The sequence below is a fragment of the Leptonychotes weddellii genome, chromosome 1 (assembly GCF_054177405.1).
Source record: "Leptonychotes weddellii isolate Sample4059 chromosome 1, ASM5417740v2, whole genome shotgun sequence".
Taxonomy (NCBI): Eukaryota; Metazoa; Chordata; class Mammalia; order Carnivora; family Phocidae; genus Leptonychotes; species Leptonychotes weddellii.
Window position 1 is genome coordinate 39,573,613 of NC_138369.1, and position 7,528 is coordinate 39,581,140.

General features: G+C 37.5%; 1 protein-coding gene across 8 annotated transcripts in view; it reads right to left on the reverse strand.

Moving 5' to 3' along the window:
* Nucleotides 1-7,528, reverse strand: part of SUMF1 (sulfatase modifying factor 1) — a 93,984-nt gene that overhangs the window by 17,722 nt on the left and 68,734 nt on the right. The gene's annotated exons all lie outside the window — the stretch shown is intronic.

The window sequence follows — 7,528 nt, forward strand, 5'->3', positions numbered from 1 at the left end:
ATTCTCTCTTCTGCCTCATTTATCATAGCAGTTAGAGCCTCCATTTTTGATTGCACCTCATTAATAGCCGTTTTGATTTTGACTTGGTTAGATTTTAGTTCTTTTATTTCTCCAGAAAGGGTTTCTCTAGTATCTCCATGCTTTTTTCAAGCCCAGCTAGTATCATTATAATCATCATTCTGAACTCTAGTTCCTACATCTTACTAAGGTCCGTATTGATTAGGTCCCTGGCAGTCAGTACTGCCTCTTGTTCTTTTTTTGAGGTGAGTTTTTCCATCTTGTCATTTTGTCCAGAGGAGAATAGATGAATGAGAGAACATAATACTAAAAGGGTAACAATGACCCCAGAAAAAAATACACTAAACAAATCAGAAGAGACCCAAAACCAGGGGGAAAAGAAAGGGAAAGGGAAAAAAAAAAGAATATATCAGGCTGGTGAATAGATCAGAGCCACACTCTAGATTTTGGTCGTATTTTGGTCTGGTAGAAGAAAGTGCCTCCCAAAATTTTAAAGGAAGAAAAACTTATATATGTACAAAAATAAGGGTAAATACAATGAAGAGATGGAATATGACTATAAAGATGAAAATTATAAAAGATTTTATAAAAGGAATTGATAAGAAGTTGGTTGAAAAAAGAAAGAAGAGTAATTTAAAAAAAAAAAAAAAAAGTGGCGAGAGAATGTGATCAGGCAGGAGACTAGAACAAAGCCATACACTAGAGATTTAGAGTATATTTTGGTTTGTTAGAAGAAACTATATCCCAAAATTTTAAAGAGAGAAAACCTTATATATATACAAAAAAATAAGGTTAACTACAATGAAGGGATAGAATATGACTCTAAAAATGAAAATTTAAAAAGATTTTTAGAAAAGGAATTGATAAGATGCTGGTTGAAAAAGGGAAAAAGAAAAATTCGAAAAAAATAGAAAAAGAAAAAATAAAGAAAATTTAAAAAATTAACTTTGAAGGACTAAAGAATCATGGGGAAAAAAGCCATGAAGTCTATGTGCTGTATTCCCCTACTGCTGGAATTCTGCAGTTCTCATTGATCGGTAAACTTGGTCTTGGCTGGCTGTTCTTGCTGATCTTCTGGTGGAGGAGCCTGTTGCAGTGGTTCTCAAATTCTTTGCCCAAGGCAGAATTGCACTGCCCTTGTCAGGGGTCTACATTTTATATAGATATATAATATAGAAACATATATATAAAACTGTGATGATATGAAACATCAGAGTCTACTGGTGTTATTTTACCAGTTCCAGTGAAGTACAGAAAACTTATCTCCTTTTATATCCCTTTAGGTTCCCCTGTTTATAATGTAATTGTAGAAAATACTTCCTCTAAATACATTTATAAACACATCAAACAATGTTATAATTTTACAGAATTGAGATATAACACTTAAAAAATATCATGCCATTTCCTCTGGCCTTTATTGGGGTCTCTGATGAGAAATCTGCTGTCATTCATATTGGTTTTTTCGCTATAGCTCAGGTGTTCTTTTCTCTGCCTTCTTTTAAGGTTTTTGTCTTTTATTTTCAGAAGTTTAATTATGATGTCTTGGTACGGATTTCAATGGGACAGTCCTGTATGGGGTTCACTTACCCTCTCGAAGCTATAGGTTTAAGTCTTTTTCCAAATCTGGGAGGTGGTCAGCCATTACTCCTTTGAGTATCCCGTCAGCCCCACCCTATTTCTCTCCTCCTCCAGGGCTCCCAGAACACAAATGTTAGATCTTTTGTTATGGTCACATGGGTCCCTGAGGTTCTATTCATTCATTCATTTTCTATTTTTTCCTCTGTTGTTCAGATGGGATTGTTTCCTTTGTTCTAGTTTCCAGTTCACTGACTTGGTGTTGTTGTTCAGTCCCTTCCATTCTACTTTTGAGCCCATTCCCCAAGCTTTCATTTTGGTTATGTTATTTTTCAGTTCTAAAAGTTTCATTTGGTTCTCATTTATATCTCCTATTTCTTTTCTGAAACTTTCCATCTTTTTTTTTTCATTTGTTTCAAACATGTTCATAATTGCTCACTGGAGAATCTTTATCATGGCTGCATTAAAAGTCAAGGGTGGATAATTTTAACATCTCTGTCATCTCAGTGTTAGCATCCATTGTTCCTTTCATTTTCTTTGGTAACTTCCTGGTTCTTGGTAGAATAAGTGATTATTCAATTAAAACCTGAATACATTTTTAGTATGTTACAAAAGACTCAGATCTCATTTAACCATCCTGTTTTAGCTGGCTTTCTGTGACCCTCACTGGCAGGGGAAGGGAGGGAGCCATCTTCTTACTGCCAGGTGGAAGTAGAAATCCAGGTTCCCTGCTCGGCTTTCATGGACAACTCAGGAGGGACTCTTGTTACCTGCCACTGCATGGAGGTGAGGGCTCTGGCTCCCCACATGGTCTCCACTACACCCCAGTGAAAGGCCAGACTCAGTATTTTACCTTCTCTGATACCACCCTGTCAGAGGTGTTATGGCATCTCAAACACAGCCTCATGAGGGTGCAAACCTAGGCTCCCTGCTTGGCCTTTGCTGGCTTGGATGAGGACACAGTTTTTTCTGTGGTGTTTGGATGAAGCATGGTGGTTACTGACTAAAAGTTTTCTGTATGTCTAGACTATCCCTTTCCGATTTGCTCCATTAGCTGAAGAAAGCAGGCTTTTCTTGGGACTTTGTCTATATTGGTTGGCACTTGTAGGTTGGTAGCTTCTTCAGCTCCAAGTCTGGGATATATGGGTCAAAAAGAAAATCCATGTAACTCACCATCATTTCATTCCTAAGGTCCCATGGTCTGCAGCTACTCTTCCTTGTTTTCACCTCTCTTATATTCCTTTTATATGTAGTATCCAGAGTTTTAGTTGTATTCAGCAGGAGGAACAGGGAAATGTACATCTACTCCACTTTCCCAGAACCAGAAGAAAAATCTTCATCTTCATTTTTAAAGGATAGTTTTGTTGGACACAGAATTCTTAGTTGATGGCTTTTTTCAGCACTTTGGATATATCAGTCCACCATTTTCTGGCTTCCATTGTTTCTGATGAGAAATCAGCCATTAATTGTATTATTGTTGCCCACGTGTGATAAGATGTTTTTCTCTGTCTCTCAATAGTGTGATTATGAATTGTCTAGGTGTATTCTTTTTGTTTATCCTATTTGAAGTTATTTGAACTTTTTGGATCTCTATAGATAATTTTCATCAAATTTGGTATTTAAATAATTTCTTCAAAAATGTTTTGTTCCTTGGGGCGTCTGGGTGACTCAACTGGTTAAGCGTCCGATTCTTGATCTCAGCTCAGGTTTTAATCTCAGGGTAGTGAGTTCAAGCCCCGCATTGGGCCCCACTCTGGGCTTGGAGCCTACTTAAAAAAAAAAAAAAAAAAGTTTTGTCCCTTTTTCTCCCTCCTCTCCATCTGAGACTCCTATTATACATGTGTTAGAACTATGTTGGAACAGAATGCTCTATTGATTTGTCTCCAGTCTTTCTCCCTCCTCTGTTATTTGGCTTGGAAAACTTCTCTTGATTTACCTTCAAGTTCACTGATTCCTTCTTCTATTTCTAATCTATTGAGTTAATCTAGGGAAATCTTATTTCAGTTATTATAGTTTTCACTTCTAGAAATTTCACTTGACTCTTTATCATTTCCATTTGTCTACTGTGATTCTCTGTTGACACACATCATATTTCCTACTATTTCTTTCAATACGTTTTCCTTTAATTCTTTAAATATAATAGCTGCTTTGAAGTCTTTGTTAAATCCAACATGTGGACCTACTCAGAGTCAGTTTCTATTTAACTAATCTTTTTCCTTAATATGGGTCACACTTTTGTTAATTTGCAATGTTTATTACTTTTTAGGTGTAAAGTAGACATTTAGATTATTTGCTCATGCATGCACACACGCTAGTTGCTCTACATCTGATTGAACCATGACAGGCAAGCGTTAATAGACGCTGAAGCTAAGTTATGGGCACATTCTCTCTGCTCTTACTTATTATCATTTCCTTAATAAAATCCTAAAAAAATAACGTATATTCATATATGCTAACAGATGCATAGACTCCGTTTATAAAGGGAGTCATTAAAGAACTATTAATGTTGCCTGAGGAGGAAGGAAGGGCTTGGGACACAAGGATGGAAGTTGTGTACTTTTTGAAATCCACATTCACAAACTACCTATTCATTTTTTTAATGAAAAAGAAAGAAACATTTAGTACAATAAAAATTAAAATGATCTGGCATGTATTGGTTCTGTTTCACTGACATTCAGAGATAACACTGATTATTAAAGCCAAAAAGCACCTTTTATTTTGCATTCACCATCTCCTCATTATAATCAATTCTTACTACTAAGTAGCACAATACATTTTTCAAAGCAGGAAATAAGAGTTAGCCTCTGAAAAAGGCTTAACCACCTTATCACAGACTCTCCTTTTTATAACCATCATCCTTTTAGGAATCAAATAAGTTAGGTAGCACTGCAATGGTATTCAGATGCTAGCCGACTGTTAGCCTTTCAACCATTGTCAGAGTGAGGGCAGGTCTGGAAAGACTATTCAGTTTAAAACTAACAAGCCTATTCTCTTTTTTTTTTTTTTTTAAGATTTTATTTATTTATTTGACAGAGAGAGACACAGTGAGAGAGGGAACACAAGCAGGGGGAGTGGGAGAGGGAGAAGCAGGCTTCCCGCTGAGCAGGAGCCCAATGTGGGACTCGATCCCAGGACCCTGAGATCATGACCTGAGCCGAAGGCAGACGCTTAAAGACTGAGCCACCCAGGTGCCCACAAGCCTATTCTTTTAACACTAAAGGGAATCAGAGCTGAGCAGAAAAGTTGGGAGCAGTGGATTTACTCCTGGCTGGCAAAATCTAGGTTGTTTGAAATCAGAAAATGCTTCTGAGATCAGCTAGCTCAGAAGCTCCCCACCTGAGCTCTTTGGAACTGAGAAAATAGAAATGGGATCTCTTGCACTTAGTCAAGATTTTGAAAAGACTTTTTAAAGACCTCATTAAATTATCAATGAAAAAACTGGTCTGCATAACCCAAACAGGTATTTTTTAAGGCCCTATCTCCTTCTGGTCTTACCAGCACTATCAACATTATTTCCCATCATCACCCCCCAGGACAATGAGGTTCCTATGTCCCCTGAAATGACACAAGATTCTTTTTGCATAATATGCCAGTCCCCACTATCCATTTAACTTCTATTTATCTTGTAAGATCCACCTCAAGTATTATCTGTTAATGAAGAGCATGAGCTCTGCAGTCAGACAATCTGCCTGGGTCCAAGTCACAGCTCTGACCTTGACTCTGAGAATAGCCTAGGTCTAGTAAAGTAACCCTTCTACATCCCAGGTTCTTCCCCAGCAAAATGGAGATGATAGAGATGATAACAGTATCTATTTCATTGGACTGATGTGGGGATTAAATAAGATAATGCATAAAAGGGACTTCGTAATAAATAATAAATGTGCAGTTTCTGTTGTTACTATTATATAGTATTAGTTCATGAAGTCTAACTCAGGTTTCCCAAAAGTACCCATAAACTTATTAATCCAGGTGGCATGTAATTTCTAAAATTCCAAAATCAAAGAGATCACTTGACCCAATTTTTCAAAGGCCAAACCCCCAAAGGGAGTCCAAGTTCTAATAAAATAGCTGACATGTTAATAACCCTGTAGAAGGAAGACAGATTATCCTATTTTACAATGAAATTCACATAGCTAGTCAGTGCGTGCAGAAGTTGTCACCACAGCATTAGACTTAGCAGAACATGAATATTTTCAATGGTAAAACCAACACAAAAACATTCTGGGAGCCACAGAAAGAGTGGAGTGAACCTCACCTTTAAAACTGGCTTTTGAAAACGTGATTTGCCTCTGTACTACTTTCTCTCCCCCTGCCTGGTCCAAATGATACAACAAACCCCTGAGGAGAAAACTGAAATTCATTATTTTCGATTTGACAATGGCAGCTAGCCTGTATTTAATAGCATTCCTGAGAAGACCCAGCAACCCTGTAAATATCTTAAAGTGCTTTAAATACTGTTTTTGTCTGAGGATTAAATCCTGATTCAAACCAACCAATGATAATGATAGCTTTGAAAAAGCAGTGGACATCCAGTGAAGGAATGAATCAGAAAAGGCCATACATATCTGCTCCTCACTGAATCTCCTCCATTTCACCACACTCGTGCTCATGCTAGACTCCTCAGGAGCAATTCTGGATTCCGAGCTCTCCCTAACCCCCACCTCCAGTTGGTCTGATTAGCTCTATCTCCAAAGCAGATCTCTAATTGATGGCAGCTATCATCTGAATGGTAACTACCCTGGTGCCAACCTCCATTTCTCACCTGGACCACTACAATGGCCTCCTAATGGGTCTTGCAGTTTCCTACATGGTATCTAAAGCACAATAATATTGGTAGAATAGGTAAAAGACTATGCCATGGTGCAAGAAACTAGACCAAAAAAAAAAAAAAAAAAAAAGGAGTACGTACTTTATGATCCCAATCATGTAAAACTCTAAAAAATACAAACTAATATACAGTGACAGAAAGCAGATAATCGCTTGGGTATGGGAGGCAGAAAGGGGCAGGCTGAAGGGATTACCAAGGCACCCAAGGAAACTTTTGGGTTATGGATATGTTTACTATCTAGACTAGCGATTTCATGGATATGTGTGTATATATACTTTTTGATCTGTGTGTGTGTACATACACACATACACACTAATGTATAAACTTATCAACTAGTACACTTTAGTTTTGTGCAATTTATGACAATTATACTACAGTAAAGCTGTTCTTTAAAAATAAAAACAAACAAAATTATATTCTTAATAAAATATAAGGTGTGGGATTTCTTCAAATAATCCAGAGGAGGAGGGGAGCAAGGATTAGTGGGTGGAAATACAGATGAAACAATATTAGACATGAATTGATAATTATTAAAACCAGGTACTAAGGACATGGGGGTATCATATACTATTCTCTTGACTTTTGCATATTTGAAATTTTCTATAATAAAAACAATTTTTAAGTTAAAGGAGAGAAAATCATAAACCAGGATCAACTAAAAGAAGAAAAATACTACGCCTTCCAGAGCCCTAAACTGCTAGGAGTGCAAGACTTCCTTAGAAGCTTAAGTGCAGGGGAATGTGGAGTTTAAAAGAACAGATTTTATTCTCCACTCTATAAGCCTGAGAAGTGGGCACATTCCTTTGAGAGCTAAATCCTCTCTTGTCTAAAAGCTAGGCTCTCTGGGGCACCTGGGTGGCTCAGTCGTTAAGCGTCTGCCTTCGGCTCAGGTCATGATCCCGGGGTCCTGGGATCGAGCCCCGCATCCCACTCCCTGCTCAGCCAGGAGCCTGCTTCTCCCTCTCCCACTCCCCCTGCTTGTGTTCCCTTTCTCACTGTGTCTCTCTCTGTCAAATAAATAAATAAAACCTTTTAAAAAAAAAAAAAATAAAATAAAATAAATAAAAGCTAGGCTCTCTTGCACACTTGACTTCTAGTTGAGCCTTC